Source organism: Struthio camelus, chromosome 5 (genome assembly GCF_040807025.1).
Source record: "Struthio camelus isolate bStrCam1 chromosome 5, bStrCam1.hap1, whole genome shotgun sequence".
Lineage (NCBI taxonomy): Eukaryota > Metazoa > Chordata > Aves > Struthioniformes > Struthionidae > Struthio > Struthio camelus.
In genome coordinates, this window is record NC_090946.1 from 37217988 (window position 1) to 37237584 (window position 19597).

At 42.7% G+C, this 19597-nt stretch overlaps 1 long non-coding RNA gene across 1 annotated transcript; it reads right to left on the reverse strand.

Annotated features, from left to right (window-relative positions):
- Positions 1-615: 615 nt before the first annotated feature.
- LOC138067467 (uncharacterized) lies at positions 616-8995 on the reverse strand. The gene is made up of 3 exons (XR_011141448.1): positions 8928-8995; positions 3496-3739; positions 616-2434 (listed from the first exon to the last, which is right to left on the reverse strand). It is a non-coding gene; the product is annotated as an uncharacterized lncRNA (long non-coding RNA).
- Between the last annotated feature and the right edge of the window lie 10602 nt (positions 8996-19597).

Here is a 19597-nt window from a genome sequence, read left to right on the forward strand (position 1 = left end):
GGCAGCTCAGAAGATGACATAAAGGAAGCCTGGAGCACCTTTTTGTCCCGCCTGACAGCACAGCGGGTGGCAGCCACGTCCCAGCCTCACCATGGCATCAGGAGTGGTATTAGCTAAATGTGGAGTATCTTTTCTTTCTGAATTCTTCATCATGCTTATGGCTACTGTGCAGCTCTCGCTTCTGTCAGCCAAAAAGGGCTGTTGGGTGAATGTCACTTCTCCATCTGCTTAAGTCTCAGCTAATTCTTCAGCTGTGCCAAGTGGGACTTGAGTGGTATATAAAGCTTGTAGTGGCTCCCTGTAAAAGAATGAATTTCGCTTTTTGGTACAGTGGCTGATTTTAACATTAATCTGAGAGATTTGTAACAGAAATATTAATACTGGAAATACTAATATTTGTATGAATGAGGTATGAATGGAAATGTGGGTATATGAAAGCACTGGAAAAAATGGCAGAGCAAGGGTCAAAGGAATAGTGTGTGTTAACTGCTGCAGAGCATCGTATGTGTGATTTTATGCAAATAAACAAAGAAAGGAAGAAAAAATTGACCTAAACATAAGGTGAAGATGGAGAATAGGCCTGTAGCCATAAAATACTCAGATAAGGAAACAAAAGAAATTCAACAGTTTTCAAACAAAATGACAAAATGGGAGGCAAAAGGTCCAAACAACATGCACTCCATATAAAAGGCACATGTATTTCTTACATTACTCATTACATTTTTAACTGCAATAGTCTACTGCTACAAAAAGGTTTCAGAATGAGTCTGTATATATTTGCTTCCTTCTTCATAATGAATCAGTTTCTCCATCCCTTTATTGTCTGGTCTCCACCTGATTTATCTGCATCATCTCTTCCTGGGATGTCAAACAGTGAAAGAAATATTTGCAGAGTTCCTGCAGAGTCCTGCACTCCCTTCAAAAGTTGTGCCTTCTGATCTACTTGGATAGGTGCTAAGTTTGTTGAATAAGCCATATAACAAGCCATGTGGTTTGTAGCAAACAGGGCAGAAGGGCTTTGTTGGCAGGTGTAATAGTTCTTTAAAAAAAAAAAAGTTGTGCTGTAAAAGAAGAGTCAATAGGTCCTTGCAACTAGGTAAAGCACTTTGCATAGCCTCTAGAGTGATAGGTGCTTTTGCACTACGTATAAAACTTGCATCTCATATTTTAACACCAATGAGAGATCTAGGACCACTACTGCTCTTCACAGTATTTGCTGTCAAAACAGTAGCAAAAGACATTGGCTTCTGCTATGGGAGGATTTATGGGAGCTCTCCCCAGCCCTGCCACAGCTCACTGTGAGGTTTTAGGTGAGCTATGGACCACAGGAAAGCACAGAGTAGACCCCCTACCATGACAGCAGACTGATAGCCGGAACGTGCTACCAGCGATGAGGCCCAGCTTAACTGTGTCAGAGTAAAGCACGTAACGTACAGCTTCTAGCTGTGACAAGCTTAGAATAACCACTGTTGATCCAAGAGGAGCGCATCTTCCTTTGGTTCACATGGCCGGACAAATGCCCTAAACCAAGTTACAGCTGGGGTAAAAAGGAAAAAGCACACGATTGGTGGGTTATGCTGACCAGCTGGCAGGCACAATGCGTTTTCATGACTTTTATGACTCTGGTTTGGTAATAGCAAATGGGCCTTTCTCACTTCAGTCTAATCTAATCAACAGACTAGCAGCCAGCTGCCAAAAAGGTGGAGGTAGGAAAAGCAGTCTGTTTTCCAGCCTCATGCTCTCCAGGCATGTTGAACTATGCAGGAACAAATGTGCACATGTAGCACGGTGCAGTTTGCTGCCCAGTCCTTTGCTGTCCTTGTCTAGCGCTGGAGCAATTAAAGAGTTATGTCCTCTTAAAGCAGTCAAGTAACGGAAGGCATTCTTACCTTTTTTTAAAGATATCCTTGAAGACAGAGTGGGTTTGGCTGCCATATGAAACAAGGTTCGCGTAGGAGAAGGACTACCTACCTACTAAATGTCACATTATTCTGGGCTGTGAAGGAGGCCACTTACTAACTTAATGGAAGAATAGAGGGAAAGCAATGGGTTAGGAGCAAGACAGAGCATGAAGGAAAATGCAAGAGGGATTAAGTGGAACAAGCAAGTACAAGTCCCGAGCTCTCTCAATCCGCCGCTGCATAACGTCCCGTTACTGCTCCTGATCGATTGAACATAATGTCGCAATGCTAATGGACAGACAGCAGAGGCACCGAGGCTGTTTCACTCGCTGCGGCTACTGCAGTAAATCAAGTTCCAGCATTGTGGTTTTCCTTCCTCTTTTTCCACCCAGACTAAATCAATGCAGAGACAGGATGTTCCTGCAAACCAGGAGGGGGCAAAGCAGCAGATGGGGACAGGCCTGTTCGTTGCTAGTCCTGCTATCCCCTGCACGAAATCATCTCCTGCACTTTGCCGTGTGCTGTTAACGTTCCTGCAGACAAGGGAGAGAGGATTGCTTGTGACAGAAGCACAGTATGTGAGCTGTAACTTTTGTCTTTATTTCTAGTCCAGGTCACTGAATCACAGAATAAGTGTTAATTCCAAAACAAGAAGCTATTCCTCAACTGCTTCAACGGTCACACTTTTTAAAAATAAATCTTTTATTTCCTCTGTCAGTTCACAACTTCAGTCTGCTTTTAGTTTTTCTAATATTCTTGTTATTGTTCAAATCAAGGCACCAGGTTTATCAGCATCATAAAATGGCAGATCGACAGGCAGACTCACACAGTGTATGCATTTCGTATGTTCTGCAGTGCCTGGGCTGGACTGCCTGCAACCTCCCAGGAATAAAAGCTGGATTTCTTGCTTTTGTCAAACCTTCTTCAGTGCAAGGTTATACAAAGTGATACACATCACCCTGTTGGAGTCATTCTCATGAGGAAAGCCCATAGTGCATACCATGCCATGACATCTGTAGCAATTATCGGTGCACTTTCCACATCTCTGCACATTTCTGGTGACACGAACAAGATGGTAAATCAAACACCACTACCTCAGCGTCTGATGCACTAGGAACATGAGAGTTTTGCTGCCTAAGCTCACTCCTTTTGTGCGCTTGACGACAGCTTCTTCTATTTTATTCTGGGATATGCAACAGAAGGGAGAACACCAGATGATTTGCCAAATGGAGAGGAATGAAACTGTGCCAAGTGCTATCTGGAGTTTACTCACAGACACATACGCCTATATAACTGTCTCCCTGAAGTATTTTTTTCCACTGAAGCTAAAAATGGTGTTAGATGCATTATTGTGCATTTCTTCATCAGCTGTAGGCTTCCTATGTATTCAAATACCCCCTTATTGATAATACGTGCCATGCTGTTTTCCCTTTGAAAAGCATGTTGGTATGGCAGAATCCAGCTGATATCCATCAGCAGCGGAAGCGTTAACACGTCAGACATAGTAAAGCTTCTGGAAAAATAGCACCCCCACCAGCTAAGGCTTATTCCTTGGGAGGCAGATAACTTATGTTTTCTTATCATTTTAACTTACCTCCTCTGAGTTCTCTTACAGTTCTGCTGACTTTTTACACCAAATCCCAGTGCCAGTGATTCCTATGCAGTGGGCACCCCTGTGTCCTGCAAACAAAGAGCTTTTGCGGGTCCGTAAGTATATTAGGGATGGCTGGGCTTCCAAAGCTGGGCTTGTTCAAATCCATTGTCCATTTTGTAATTGACTGTCAGCCTGATTTACAATGGCAGTTGTGATGGTTTTGGAGATTTCAGTCCAAAAGGCTCTGAAATAAATGAGGGGAAAAGTCAATCCAGTGAGGCAACTCGATTTGTTAATATCATCAAAGAACAGGGAAGGGTTTAGGCGACACAATCAGCCCCAAACAAAATGCACTCAGGACAGAAGCAGCCTGGACGGAGGCAGTTTATAAAACAAATCACAACAGCTGTAGGAATTATAGAAGCAGATAGAAGAAAGAAGGTCAGAAAGGGGAATAAAAAAATCAGTCTATTCAGAAGTGGAGCAAGGAATGGGCAACAGCAGTTAAGTTCTGAAGGTTTTGACCTTTGAAATACTTTCTATCATTTGTAGAAAAAAAATCACAAAGTCATACATTATGGGCTTAATTGGTGAATCTTTCACCACAGTTTGCTTCAGAAATACTGTGCCCTAGATTTTAGTTAAAAAAAGAAAAAAAAAAGGAGGGAAAGGAGAGAGAAAGAAGGTGCTGATGGAGACCTCCATGTTCCTTACTTGCTCTCTGGAACAACAGCGTCTTGTCTTCACTTCCAGGGCTCTGAATACCTTTAATTTTGCAGCCATTGCCTTTCCATTTTTTAGGTGAACAAAGACACTCCAGATGCAGTAAAGTTCTCCAAAGCAGAGAGGACGAAGGGAAAACTTGTTTTCCAGCTACTGCAAGATCTTGTCAGGAAGTGGAAAATGCTATCCAGCCTTGCTTTCCAGACACAGCTTTGTCAAGTCTTATTCCTGGGCTTAAACTAGCCTTCTTTGTTTGGACTAATAGTCCTGAGATTTTCTCTGAACTAGAACAATTCATCAAAGTTTTTGACTATGTTCAGATCTAATAAACAGCAATGAAGAGTAAGGCAGAGCTGGCTTCAGAATCTGTCACACGTTTTATACAGAACTGTACATGTTAAAAAAGGACAGTTCTTGAAAAAGACCAAACATTAATATATGAATTATGATCTTGATCCTTCACATAGATCCAACCGATTGATTTTAATAGAATTACTTTGCCATAGGGATCCCTCCCAACTCTTACTTCTAATTAGAAGATCAATGACATATACCTCTCAGCTTCTTTTACTTTCTGCATATTTAAACTATTGTTAGAAAAATCATCTGAAGCTACTTTTATAGCAGGATGCTAATAATTTGGTGCTCTTTAACACTTCAGATTGCTGTCGAAAGCCAGGAAAGAACTTAGATTTCCATTCACTCATAGCTCATAATGCAAACAATTTCTCCTTCTCAGATCCTACAGTAAATTGTTGCCTGATAAATCTGGATGAAAGCAACCTTTCTTTATGAAGACTACTAAAGGATATTTTTGCATCAGTCTACAAAAAAATAAGAAACCTGAAATAAAATCACTCTAGGAAGAGGAGCAGTGTTAATGCCAAACGCTTTGCTGTAAAACCTACTAGAAGTGGCTAGGTTAAACAATCAGCCACGTCAGCAAATAGCTGCTTGGTAATAATACCGGATGCAGACCAGTTTTGAGTTTGACGTTGCGAATGGCAAGTGTTGTGGTTTGTGTTAGGTGTTATCAAACTGCCTGTCAAGCAGGTTAACCCCTTTGGTAGCTAAAGCTTGCACAGGCAGACATTTGGTTCCAAATCACAAGTTTCTCCCAAGTGAACTACAGAATAATTCTCCATTTATTAATGCTGTGACAAAGTCACCTCTGTCCTCATGCCACGAAGAATAAGGAGTTTTGGATGCTTGATTCCAGTCAGCAGAGGCTATATACATATGCACATTATCCAGTCCAAAGCCCCATTCCAAGCGCTCCGATTCCTCTGCTCTCTTGCACGGCTTCTTCACTCCTTTGGAAGGTTATTAAAATCCATTTTTCTCCTTTCTTTTGACTCAAACAGGTTGTAGAATTATGTCCATATTGTTTTCAGTTAAAATGTTCACATAAAAGTTCTTTTTTTTAGCTAAAAAAGGATACCTTCTTTAAAGAATATCATCCTGTTCCAATTTCTGTTGAAAAATATTTTACCTTAGAAGATCAGAGCAAAACACAAACCAAAAACACAGGGAAAATATGCCCCAAATGAAGCAAAATACAAAAAAAAAAACAGATGGTGCTTTTCATCAAGCTCACTTCTTTTTCTTTACATCAATTTCACTCTTGTTTTCTTCATCTTCAGAGCTCTCTGCAAGGTCATTCAAGATGTATCACCATCCTCTGTTCATGACTTCCTTTCTCCTTGGCCTCACCATTGAAAACCCTCTTACCTTTCCATTCACTTGCATTTCCTACTCTCATATTGATGCCTCTTTCCTGTTTCCCAGTATAGCCAGATTGCCTTTCAATCCTGGCAGAAAGCAGTGTTTTAGCTTTAAGGGTGCACCCCACTATCTCCAAAATGTATCAGCTGTGACTGTGCTCTCTGTTATACCAGGTCCATTAACCAGCTGTTTTCTTATGATTCCCTTGCCTTAATTTCTTTAATTCCGTCTTTGGGTATTATCACTTACCTGGCCAAAACCTATGGGATCTCATTATAATTCCTTCCTTGTGCCTTTCTTCCCAAAACAGAATGTAGGACAACCATATTAATTAAAATATAAACAGATCCCAAAGTCCCAACAACATTCCCCATGAGGCACATGCTCATAAAATTTCATCCGCTCGCATTCCCCCAGGATCTGACTTTATTTATTTGGCTGTCTGCAGCCCTCTTGGGGTTGTTGGCTGGGGACTCTGCGTAGGGGAAGGGAGCACAACTGCTGCAGTTCCATAATACTACTGAGATAAATCTGTTAGTAGATTTCCGTATGCAATTACTTTATCAAAGGCAGCAAAAGAGGGCCAGAATGGCTGAAGGAAAGTGCAGAATAAAACCAAGATGAACATGGGATTTGACAACTGTGGTCTCCAAGGCAGTGTTATAGATAGGGGCAATCCAAAGGAGATTCAGGCATGGCACTTTGAGATGGTAGAGAAAGAAAAGAAAAAAATATTAAAGAAAAGGATAGGAAATATGGCTACAAGGTAAGTTTCATAATGATGGTTGTTGTACACCAAACATGAACAGATCCAGCGATTGACTTAGATTAGGTGTAAACATAAAGAAGTGAATGCTCCTCCAAAGCAGTCATTCTCCAGAATCTCAAAAAAAAAAAAAAAAAAGGATTCTGAAAGGAGAAAACATAAAAATCTGGAGAAATCTGGAGTCTCCCGAAAGATGGGATACGGTGAGAGAAAACTTCTCTGGGGAACCTTTCACCGCCTTTTAACGTAGAACTGTGCTCTCCAGGGAAGTCCACTCCCCAGGACTATCAAACCCAGAGCCTGGCCACCAAAGTATAGGTGCTACTTAAAAAGTGAGTTTCACTTTGATACTAAAAGAAGAGGTGGGAGTTACTTCTATTTTGCCCGTGCTCTATTCAAAAATGCAAAGACAATGGCTTAAACAGAGAAAAGCTCCAGTGAAACAGTCCAGGATTTTGAAGGATAGCAGAGGCAGACAACGTGAGAAGGGAGCGATGGCCAAAGCCAGAGTTTCTCACAATACTGGAAACCCTGGAAATAAACCTGGAAAAAAACATTCAACAAGTTTGGTAGCACTTGTGTGCTGAGATCTGTATAGACAAAAGCAACCTGTGGGTTCTGCACCTCCTTTGGGATCCACCTGCTTGTTGAATACTGAATCTGAAGGCAAGCTGTTACTTCTAGACTAATATTTTAAATGCTGAAAGGAAGATGATGAAAGGAGAGATACAAACAAATGCACAAAGTTCCCATACGCATAAAGCAGGGAGGACTGAGGGCCAGATACTGGCTCAGTGCTCAGGAACAAATCCAAAATTATGCCATTGGCATTAGAGTGACTATTCCAGTTTGTGCTGCTGTAACTGAGAGCAAAATGCCACTTCCTTCAGTGCTGGTCAAAATTTGTTCCACTGTAAATGTGTGTGCCACCTCTGGGTGCAACCAGCATCGCTGGAGAGTTGCCACCTGCACTGTGGGATGCCTGTTCTTGGGACAGCAAACTAAAACATAATCCCCATGAGAGGGAGCTTTGAAGCATGTGTTCATACACTGTCGCTCTGCAGGAGTCACTGCGCTCTAGCTGAGGTCAGACTTTCTCTTTCACAAATGTCAGCCAGTGACCTGTTTTCTCACCTCCTCATCTTTCCTTCTGATAATCTGTGTGGAGTAGGAAATCCAAAATGAGACAAACTAACAGACCAAAGTGTTCCTGGGCGGCCTTGAAAGTAAGCACTGGGAAACTGGGCAAGGACCAAGCGCTGCAAGAGTCTCTCCAGCAAGTGAGCAACACAGCCAGGATGCTCTGGATAGCCTACTCCAGGAACTGGCACACAGTAAACAGCAAGAGTTTGTTAGATAACTTTTGCAGACGGGCCACAATAGTGGCGTTTTGTCCATCTGGATTCTAGATCAAGTTTTCAGGGGGACAGAGGATCCCAGCTCACTCTGAAATGCCTGAGAGAATTTGCAATTGTGGCAGTGGCCATGCTGCTTCCCAGCCAGATGCCCCAGAGCAGAAGCTCGCACCCATGGTGGATGTGCTGCCCTGCTGCCTATCATCTGTCACAATAGGATTTCTCTAACCCCCACAAGTTGTGCACTGCTCTGCTACCCATCATCTGGCATGACAAGATTTCTCTGACGTATGGGAGCAGCATAGCCAGCGCATCCCCTGTGTAGGAAGCTGCTGGAGAGAGCAAAAGAAGGAAGCTTTTTGCATCTGCCATTGTCAAGGAATTTACCAGGTGCTTGCTTGATTTCAGAGCCAACATAAGCTTTTCTTTTCTTTTCTTTTTTTTTTTTGCTTAATTGCTGAAAACATTCTTCTTCCTCTTATAAAAGAGAGTGGAGCTTATTCAGCTCTAGCGAAAATCCATTGACTCATGCTAGAGATAAATTTGCCCCTCAGGACTCAAAAGAAAGCAATCAGAGCGTTCTGGCAAGCAAGGAAACGCGCCTACTCCTAAACTCCTTCCTGGGGTAGAGCCAGCAATTCTTGTCGCCCACGCAATCAGCAAGTTCTGCTAGCTGCTACAGAGGAGGAAGCAGAACAATATCTCTGCCTCTTCTCTCTCTCACCTTGCTTTTCTTCCAGTCGCCATCCCTCTGACAGCATGGGAGCTGTCTGCTGAGTACTGCTCAGCCCTTCGTGGACATGGAAAACAGGTCAGAAATCTCCTTATCCTCTCCCCCTGCTTCCCCCAGCCCCGTCACTCACCTGACCACCACCAGACTGCATCTTGCCTATAAACTATAAAATCTTTGAGGCCTTCCCTGCTGAAAGGGGCGGTGGAAACGTAACCTGGATCTTTATGGCCTCCTATTGGCAGTATCTGGGATCATCCTTGCCTGCCCGCAAGCATTTATTGAGGTCAGTAAAACCACTCTGACATTTATGTGTTGTTTGCAGAAGGAAAGGGCTGGGTAAGAGACTTACATTGGAGGCTAAGCCTCCATTTTATCAGGAGCTATTTGAAGAGTGCTATTTGAAGAGTCAGACTAGATTTAGCAAGATGGTTCAGGAGGGATCAACGGAGCTTTATTTCATCTACTCCTAACTTCAAGAGCAGGATTGCTTTACCTCAAATTTCTCTCAAGCTGTTTCTCAGCAAGAATACATGTGGATTTTATGTAACTTGCCACCATCTTCTCTCCTTAAAACCCTTTAGCTGATGTCTCAAAATTTCAGCCTTTGAGGATATGTTATTTGACTGTTACAAGGCCCCCTCTTTGATGCCTTGGGGTGCACACAGAAGCCTGATGATTGCAAAAAGCCTCAAAGCAGCAGGATTATATAAGCACAAAACTCAGGATTTTCTTTGGCATAGAAATAAAAGCGACAAAATCTCCAGGGACACATTACCATCTTATCTGGCTGCCAAACAGTCTGCGCAATGGCAGCTCTTATCAAATCACTGTGGCGTTTCACAGTACAAGGGATAACACCGCCGTTTTGGGCCGTTGCTGGAGAGTAGCACCATCAGGTCAGCAGACAAAAGCCCCTGGTTCAGTTACGGCAGAGTCAGCTCTGCGAGGTTGCTCTGCAGCCTGCTGGGGCCTGAGCACCTCACACGATAAACCTTCTCCAGCCTCTTCTGTCTGAGGGGATGTGACATCCGGTCATTCTCAATGCCTCAGAGGGGCTATGCAAAGTCCACCCGGCCTCCTCATCTCCTCAGCAAGGTTCAACAGCTTTGCCTTAGCCCCAAACAAGGAAAAGGAGGAGGACGAGGTCCCTACTGAGGAGTCACATTTGCTCCTTCCCCCGCATCCAAAGGCCCAGAGTGCAGGAACTGGGACCACATATCTGGATCATCTGCTCTGAGTTCTCCGAAAGTAACAGCTGGGATCTTACCAAGGGCCAGTAAAGGCCCTTCTAACTCTGTGAGGCTTAAAAGATTAACTCATTGCTGAGATCAGGCTGTGACTGTCCTGATTCAGGACTGCTCACTCAGTGTGTCTGAAAGTGCTTGTAAACTTCATCATGCAGAGCCGACATGGCTGACAGATGGAGACAGACAGAGTGGTGATGGCAGGGGTGGAGGGTGCAGTATTTCCTTTCCTTTTTTGTTCCTCAGTCAAACAAATGGCAGCCTAATCGCACCCTCCAAACTCCATCTCTGCAAGTTTGTGGCAGCTACAAGATGTAACACTCATAATTCAATGGTTTGCAGTGTAGCTCAAGGCTCGGCTAGTATTTTTCCTGTGGAATGAGGCAAGAAAATATAATTGGAAAACTTGGCGGCTGCCTGAGCCCTGCTTCTTATTTCTCTGATTGCGCCTGAGAGTTCAGTCTGCAATTTTGCATTACAATTCTTAAGTTAGGTTATAGTAACAGCCCAATAAACCTGACCATGGAGTTTTTTAAAGGTGCAGAAAACAATGAGCTCCTAGTACTCATTTGTAAGAGCACTTCAAGCCCTCCTTTTAATTAGCAATTTCGTACTGGTAAAAAATACCACAGTAAGAATCTTGGAACCTAAAGTCCACTAATCAGAGAACGGTTACAGCACATGCAGCAGCAACACAGTGCCTCCATCTTGCGTTATTATTAACATCTGCCTTCTCTTGCTACCAGAGAAGAAGCAAAGCAGCTTGTGTCCTTTGGGCCCCACATATCTTCAGCCGAGTCTTTGGGTGTGGAGTGAGTAACACCAGGCTTGCTCCGTCCTTCAGGCTGCCTCTCTTTAATGCACTGTTTTTAATCACTGGTTGGGCTAGTCTTTGCTGGCCTTTGTCTACATCCTCTTGATTCTCCATGCTAAAAGCACTTACTATAGGTAACTGAAATAGCTCTATATGTCCTTTCTCTTACACTTCTCGGTTGCTACAATCTTCCAGCTTCTTCCTCTTTGTCTATGCATTTATTATCATTGACCCTGTCATTTTCTACATTTCATTCATGTGAACACATCCATCATATAGTTATGGCAATTGTGCCTCATCATACTCAACAGCTGCATCTCACCCCAGCAATGGCTGCATTTCTGCAATCTGCTTCGATGAAAATACAGTAGTAATGGACAATAGTTAAAATTGTGTTGTTATCTGTAGTGGGTTTTATTTTCTGTCCTTCAATGGGGCTTCTGCTCCTGAAGAAATTGTTTTCTTTGCCTACTTGGAAACCAAAACTTTGCTATTTTTAATAGTTTTTTTGCTTCGCTCAGTAATGGTTGGTTGTTATTGTCCAGGAGGGAGCCCCGGGTGGGATCTAGGGCTGAGACATCAGCTGTTTAAACAAGTGGAACGGCTGTCATTAATCTTTGCTTCTGGAGCTCATAACAGGAAAATGGAGCAAGTAGGGAATTGGTTCTCAATAAAAGAAGCGTCCTTCAGCCTTGCACAGTTTCATGTCCAGCCACTAATCAATATATATTGTTCCCATAGATCACAGCAGCGGCAGGTGAGAAATTGCTTGGACTAGAGGCTGGTGTGGAGTGGACATGTGAGGATTTCCCATGCACACTACAGACAAATCAATCTTGTAGAATAAGGCTCAAAAGAAGTATCAGGAAAAAGCAAGAGATGATACCAAGGATGTTTGGAAACAGATCTTTGCGGGGGGTATTTATGACAGGAAGAAAGTCTGATTCTTGTCGTAAGGGTTTTCTTGCGCTGTAAAAATCCATACAAATATAAGATATCTCTTTGCAAAATGATTGGTAGCTGAGAGCTAACTGAAGTGTCACGTGACTGCACAGCTAAAACTCTCCACTAGGCCCTCCTTGTCCTAGTGGCTCATTCTCACTAGCATCTCAAGCACCAGCATCCTAGGGTGCACATCTGTCAATATTGCTTCTTTGTTCTGAGCACGTCATTCTTGCCTTTTTCTCCTCTCTCCACTCTCTTTGCCATACCAAGTCTGTATTAATGAGCAAAAGGTGATTCTTCTTGTACAGAAAAATCCCTCAGTGCTATACGTATATGCTGATCTAGCCTCTCTTCTGCACTCTTGAACTGGCAAACCAGTTGCTACAAATGTAATTTACAGCAGCCCATGAGAGTGGCGCCAAGATCCAAGAGGTGCATGGGTGGCTTTGGGCCTTTACAGCTTAGATATAGGAATGTAATCTTCACATTACTGCTATTTCAGTCCACAGAGCTGGGTTCAACCTGGCTGAGGCACCACACTCAAATTTGACAGCAAGTCAGAAGTTCCCACCATGCTGCTGGTTCGTTCTGAACAGGAATCAATACTCTGGACTTTCAGGACTACATTTCTTACTAGAGGCTTTGACAGCAAATAAATCAGATTTTCTTCAGGAACAAAGAAAAACATCAGCAACACTTAATTGGCTGTGGTGATCAAACTCCATGCAAAGAATATTACTATATGGCCCATCAGAATCTTCTGCCTTTCCACTGCTCGACAGTAGTGCACATTAGTTCTAGCAAACACTAGATTTAGCATCTCTGAAGGAAAGGTTTAATGGGCTGGAGAGATGTCTTTTCTGTTAAGAATACAAGGTGCCTTAAAGTGGGCTGTGACAGAGAAGGAGAAGGTTTTAATGCCCGGTAGATAATGCAGTCCCTGTGTTTTCAACTGCTGCTCAGGAGAGTATAAAGCAACAGGTGTTTGAATTCCCAGAAGGAAGAAAGCACTTCTGGTTATATTACCAAGACAAATAGTACAGTGAAATCAGTTCTGAGAGACAAGAATTGGTCCTGAAAGTAAATTTTCAGTACAATTCAATTCATATTCTCCTTTGGTACTTTCTATTTTTTCCTCCTAAGCAGGTGGTAGGCAGCACAGAATGTGGCAAGCTCTCTCTTTTTTTGATTGATGGTTTAGATTCTTCAATTAAAAGCATGTTTGCATGTCTGGAGCAAATCTCGGTGATGAGGGAGCAGAAGGAAGAGCTCTCTGTGTGCAAAGGAAAAAGTCTTATCTTGTGTGTGTATTAAAGCCTCCTCTCCTGTTCTAATTCTGTCATTATTTGACCAAGGGGGCAAAGCACCGTCACATACTGTCACTGCCTGGAACTGTGATACACAGCTCCTTTCCAGCCCAGTGTTTGTACCACCCTGCCAAGGACATTAGGAAATCCAGAGTGAGCTGGGACCTTTGCCACTGCCTGCGACAGGAGTGAGACTGGGTGCTGTCGTCACGCAAGGACTGAACGTGCTGTTGTTCTCAGCACCTTCTGTTTCAGCAGCACACCAGTCTTCTCATTCTCTGAAGGCCTGGTAAGACAAAAGACAAAATCAGGAAAGCGGTGTGTCACTAAAGGTCTCAGCTATTTTTAAAAAGTGAAAAAAAGAAAAAGATTCTTTCTACTCTGGCACACTGTCATCCAGTTCCCTTTTTCTCCTTGAAAACGCTGGAAATGCACAGCGCTCATTCATCTCCTCTTGCAGGTTCAGGAAGCCACTGGTTCAGGAATTCACTGCCACAGGGTCCCTGCATGCTGCCGGGGCTGTCTGCACAGGCTAAGCTGTTACTCCTGCATTGCTTTTGAGCGCTGGGGCTTCATGCAAATGCTGATTCCTTTTTTGCAGATTTTCTAATAAGCACAGAGATCTGACACCTTGAATTGCTATGGCTGTGTTGCTAATGACAGCCTGACCCCTCAAAGGGGTTTTGAAAAAGACATTTCAACTGTTTTTGCAAAATAAAAATGATTCTCTGAGGATGACGTGCAGTGAATATTCAGATATCCTGGAATTTTTAAGATAACTGAATTTGATTATCCTATAAATGGCAACCTGTAACATGCACTTAGCACATGTTTTGTATGAGATTCAGTAGCTTTGGTACTTGGATATTTCTTTTGCCTTTTAAGAAATGAGATTTCGATTGATTCCTTCTACAAATGGCCTTTTATTATGGTCATGAATGCTGAGAGCGATTGAAAGAAAGATTTTTTTTGTTTTCACTAATTGATCGCAAGTTTCAGTAAGCAGCATCTCATTGAAGAGCCAACATTTTCAATGTCTAAACAGCTTTGTGATAAAAAAATGCTCGTCTGCCAGCTGTGAGGAAAGGCAGACTTTTGTAGCCACGCTGCTATCAACTGTATCCGGAGCTGGGAATTCACAGTCAGAATTTGCAAGGTACTGAAACAACACTGGAAAATTGGCTTGGTTCCAGGTCTACTTTAGAAGGAGTACATCAGCAATGCAAACCATTCAAACACTCCAAATTTCAGGGATGTGCTTTTGCTGGAAATCTGGGGTACAGAGCCAGGTTAATAGAGCTATATGGCTTCTGCACTGCAGGTGTTAGTTCAGTTAGCTGCTATGTTCCGTTCATCTAAGGGATGGTCCTACAAAACCTCCTCTCACTAGCTAAATCTCACTTGTCCTCTGGAGCTGCCTCCCTTTCTTTCCATTGATTTTAGATGTCTTAATATATCTTGATCCCTCACAGAAGTGCCTGACTTAAACATCTCGGACTAGATGGAACGAAGCCAGCTGTGTGCATCCCCATTCGCCACTGAGAGCCGTGGAAGTTGCTCTTACCCTGATGCAATCAAACAGATTAAGACTATGCCAATTTTTAAGTATGATTCCTAAAGCAGGCGTCATATATCATGCTGGATCCACAATTTGGGAAGCTGAAAATGTTCCCACTGGAACAAACACTGTTGCTGGGTAAGAAGTGGCTTGACTCTCCAGTATTATCTTTAAACATAGTTAGAGAACAAATCCAATGAGCAGTCATAATTGACTTGTGGTATTTGGGGCAGGAAAGTGTTTTAATTAACAGAGGTTACTGTGGAATATATGCCACATTGTTGTATCATCTCCACCAACTCCTAGCCCCTTGCAGGTGATGGATTGCTTCTCAGAATGGTTTCAGCGGCCATAGGCTGTGCTGTGGGCTGATAAGCCTGGCCTTTCCCTCTTCTGTTGTCTGCACTGACTTAGGTCTGAAATGTACATGCCCAAACCTAACCTGAGTTTCCCTTTACAGTAGCAAAGATAAAACCTGAGACATGCAGCGAGGACACAGCATTAAATTATTCTGACAGAGCTAAGATTACTTGCCCAGAGTATCAGTCAGGAGCAGGCAAGAAGACAGCATGAGAAGTACACTGATAAGACAGCCAAGGTTGGAGTCCAGAGAAGCATCTTTTGAGGTGGAAAAGCAGCAGAGAGCTGCTGGGCAGAGAGCTTTTTGGAAGACAAAGACCAGGTAGCATCTGCTATACTCTGCATTGAATCCTGCCAGACTCTGAGCACCCCTGTCCTTTGAATGTCTGTGAATGCTGGGGATAAGCAGGATACAAGCAGTGGTAATTAGTATCTCTCTCCATTTTGTATGTGGTTCCCATGCAGTTTGTATGCAGTTCACTGAGTTCCCAGTACCATCGTACATACAACATTACTGTTGTAATAAAACATTACTATTTAACAACGACTAAATCAGCTCTTAACTGGATTTTTGTAAGTTCCTTATAAATATTCATGTACTTAGTTTCACAGCACAGTTATAAGGTACATAAGTATTATTTTTCTCATGCTATGAATAAGGAGCCTTTCAGTAGATGCAATTTTTGTGCCTGCAGCTTAAATCACATAGATGTCTAAATCACTTACTGCTTCTTCAAAACAGGGATTTAAGCAGCTGAATGACCTAAACTGCAAGCACAGAGTATTACCCCTGAGAAGAGAGAGGTTAGTGCCCAAAAATCTCAGCCTAAATTATAGTCTAAGTTAACTCAGACTCCATACATACTCTGCAGTATGGAAAAGGGGGCTTGCACAATCTTACCTTCTTGTGCCATATCTTAGCCAAAAGACCATCCTTTCTCTGTTGTGGTTCCAGTGCAAACTAAGAAACAGTATCTTATTTTGCTTAAATGGAAGTAAGTCTTCAAGGAGCATCACAAGCAGCAAGGGAAAAAGTTTCACTCGTCTGGCTTAAGCTCTACCTGCATAAGATCAGTACATCTTTTCCCAAAAACGTGAATCAGGACTGACATTTGTGTTTTTATAGGAATAACCTCACAAAGCAGAGGGTTCCTGTTGTGGCCTGTGAAATTACTAGCTGCTCATAACACTCCCATAATAAGCAGAGCATTTGAGCCAGCCTTGGCTTCTGACTGCTCACTTGTATTCTATGTCATGCCTTCAGTGCCTCAGTGATCAGTAGTTTCTTAGTCCTCTTCTGGATAGGTGAAGATGTGGAACCAAGAGGCTACACATATATTTTTCACCTGTCCCTGCAGTTACAAAAACAGTTCACAGCATTACCACTAGAATAATTACTTATTCGATTTGTCATTAATTCTAATTCTTTTTAATTCATTAGAGTCCGTGAGAGTCAAGGGAATGGAAACATTGGAAGCCACTTTTCCTCACACATCAGTGAAATAATAAAACACTACGAGCTGAAAGGGGAACATGGGCTTAAAAGAACAAATTGCATCTGGAAATTTTATTTATGTATCAAAACTAATTATTGCGAGTTCCACCTCAGTAGCACTTGAGGATTTCATTACAGGATCTAATTGGACTTATATGTGCTGTAGAAGCTTTTTATTTTTTAATTGGTAGCAGAGATCAAAGCAACAAGAATGAGAGACAAACTTGGTATTTGTTCCATAAACTCATCTTCTGGCTTCATTTGCATTTACATGGTTCTTTGGAGCCGCTCATGGCACAGCCTTCTATTAGCATGCCAAAAGAGAAGCTGCGCCTAGTCCTTCAGTTCAACGCTTCAGAAATCCCTCAGAGTCATTCAGCTAGTCAGATCTTAAATACCGAAGGATGCTACTTTGAGTCAGTGCTGAGTATCCTGAGCCTTCTCAAGCCTCTCTGGAGCATGTCTGGGAAAAAGACAAGTGGCAGCAGTTGTGCCATTTCACTGCAGTGTCCATGGTGGAGGTGCAAGCTGACACTCCCAAGGGTGTGTGAGTCCTTGGGACCGCTCATCTGAATTAAATTTGTGGGGCTGGGCCATAGCCCTTTCAGCTTCACCCAGCTTCATAGCGTGAACATTTTTGATCGATTCTACCTCAAATGCAGCCAGACTGAAACAGCTCTTTCAGAGCCCACAGATGTTACGAATGAGAATGCCTGAAGTCTCTCTGCACTGCCCAATGCAGTTTTGTGCAGTGACCTCCACTTACTCGAGCTTAGCTGGCAGCAAAACCAGAAGCTGTTCTGTCTGATTGGCATAAACTAAAAATCAAGCATATACAAACATGAAAACTCTGTAGGATTCTCATCTCCACCACTACTTTTCACAGTACCATCCAGCAGTCACTGGGGCTGAAACTATGAAAAATTAGGGGAGGTGAAACATCTCTTGAGCTGATGTGGAGACACTTACACAGACAGTGATGTGGAGGTAGGTTCTTCCAGTTCAGTGAATCGATAATAGCTAAATCCATTATGACTGCGGAAGCAGCAGTAGTTTTCTGTGTGTTTGAGCCAATTTTCTGTTATAACTGTACAAGACCTAGACTAGTAGCAGCCACCCAGCTTGGGAGGAAGGCTATCTGTTTTAGAAGCATAACACCTCCCAGCCTTTCAGTTCGGATCTGTGAAAGCTGCCAGTTCACCTTTCTGGTCCTCCAGCAAAAACTGCATAGTTTTTTTCTAAACCTACAAATACAAATAACTGGCAAGCTTCTTTTACCCCGGAGAAGAAAGCAGAGAGGGCATCAGAACATAGTTTTCAGAGGCTGTTGACCTCCCCGCTGCCACTTGGCTCTGTCACCTTGCAGCGCTTCACTTTGCCGCATAAAAAAAGGAGCCCACAACATTTACCTAGATTACAGAGGGCAGGAAGGCTAAGCTGACCTTTGGTAGGTGCTTGGGGAACCTTCAGAGAAAGGGGGTCAAGAAAGGCAAAAGATGATGATGACTGTAATAGCACCATCATTTTCTCTCTCAGATGGTCCTGGAATGCGACTGAAGAAACATCCTGCTCCCCACAGTGCTTAGATATAGGATGTGTGTTAAGGAGGAAGTCTTTCAAGAAGCTGCTTTATTTCTTTTACTCCAGCTCATTCTTACTCTCACCCTCTCCTTGAAATGGCCCAAGGGCTTCAGTAGTAGATCCTTCTCTTTCTGTTCCACTTATTAATTAAAAAGCTCAATCTCCAATTCATTTTTATAATAAAATAGGCAAGTAATCTGAAGCAATCTAATTTTCTCTACCCCAGAGAGGCCAACAGAATGCCCACTTTGGGACCTTGATATAACGAAAGAACTGAAGAGTTATTTATGCTGAGGATCCACATATTTGAGTGGGTCATAGTGCTTTATTACACCCTCATCCTTGCAAAAATACTTATTCCGTAAGGTCAGATGAATTTCAGGCTTACAGAAAGCAACCAGAGCATGCTTCATAAAGCATCTGCAAAAGCAGGTAACAGCTCATAGAAAGTATGTGCAGTCCTGTCTCTAAATTCCCTTCCTAGCTAAACAGCTGCTGCAGAATTGATTGTGGCTGTGATAAGGATACACGGACTGCACAGCAGCACGCTTGTTCCCAAATTGTATGATTATGCAGTGCACCAGGCAATACTAATAGACAGGTGGGAGGAAAGCTCATAGCTTCTTTCTGCTGGTAAGCGTGCCCTGTGGGCAATACTGGGAAGTAAATTTTATTCTAAAACATTACTTTACCCTTCTGTGAAAATGAGAATTTTTGAGATATGCTCATCCTCACTCAGCATTAGATAAGCCACATGGAAAAAAGCTGTCTGAAAGGCCTCACCTGCAACTTGTACCTCACTAGATACTAGAAAATCCAACCACAATGCATAAATCGATAGGAAACCATACTTGATTAGTTCCCTTGCTCTCAGAACTACTTGTTTATTTACTACAGTAATTCTCTTGCAAAGCAGCTCTTCATCGCATGAAAGTTCTCCTGCACTCATAATCCTCTGCTTGGAATGTCCTAATCCTCTGTTTGTCAAAGGGCTGTCTGTACTTTGAAGTATGAAACCTTTGAAAGAGGACACTTTACAGAATACCAGCCCAAAAATCACTTTGCAGCTTTGCTGCATCAAAATATCCACTGGGGACTGATCGCCCCCTGCCTGGATAACCATTTTACATCTGTGCAAAATGAACTTCAAGCTCTTCCATTCTGATCTAGTTGAGTTTGACACCCTTTATAGGTTAGTTTAAATGATAGCGAAAGCAGCAAGACAACAGAGAATCAAGCACTATGGAACAGAAATGCCAGCTCAAAGTGAATAAAGCAATAATAAAAGAGATTAGCAGTGTGTTTTTCATGCCAGCAATCCTAATATAATTTACATACTCTACAGGAATCATAGGAAAATAGGAACATAGGATTGGCAGGGACTGCCTAGGTCATTGAGTCCAGTCCCCTGCTATCGCAGGCAACCATGTCATATAATCCTTCTCATAAATCCTTTGACTTGTCAGTGAAATGCAGCAAACACTGGCGAGACCACT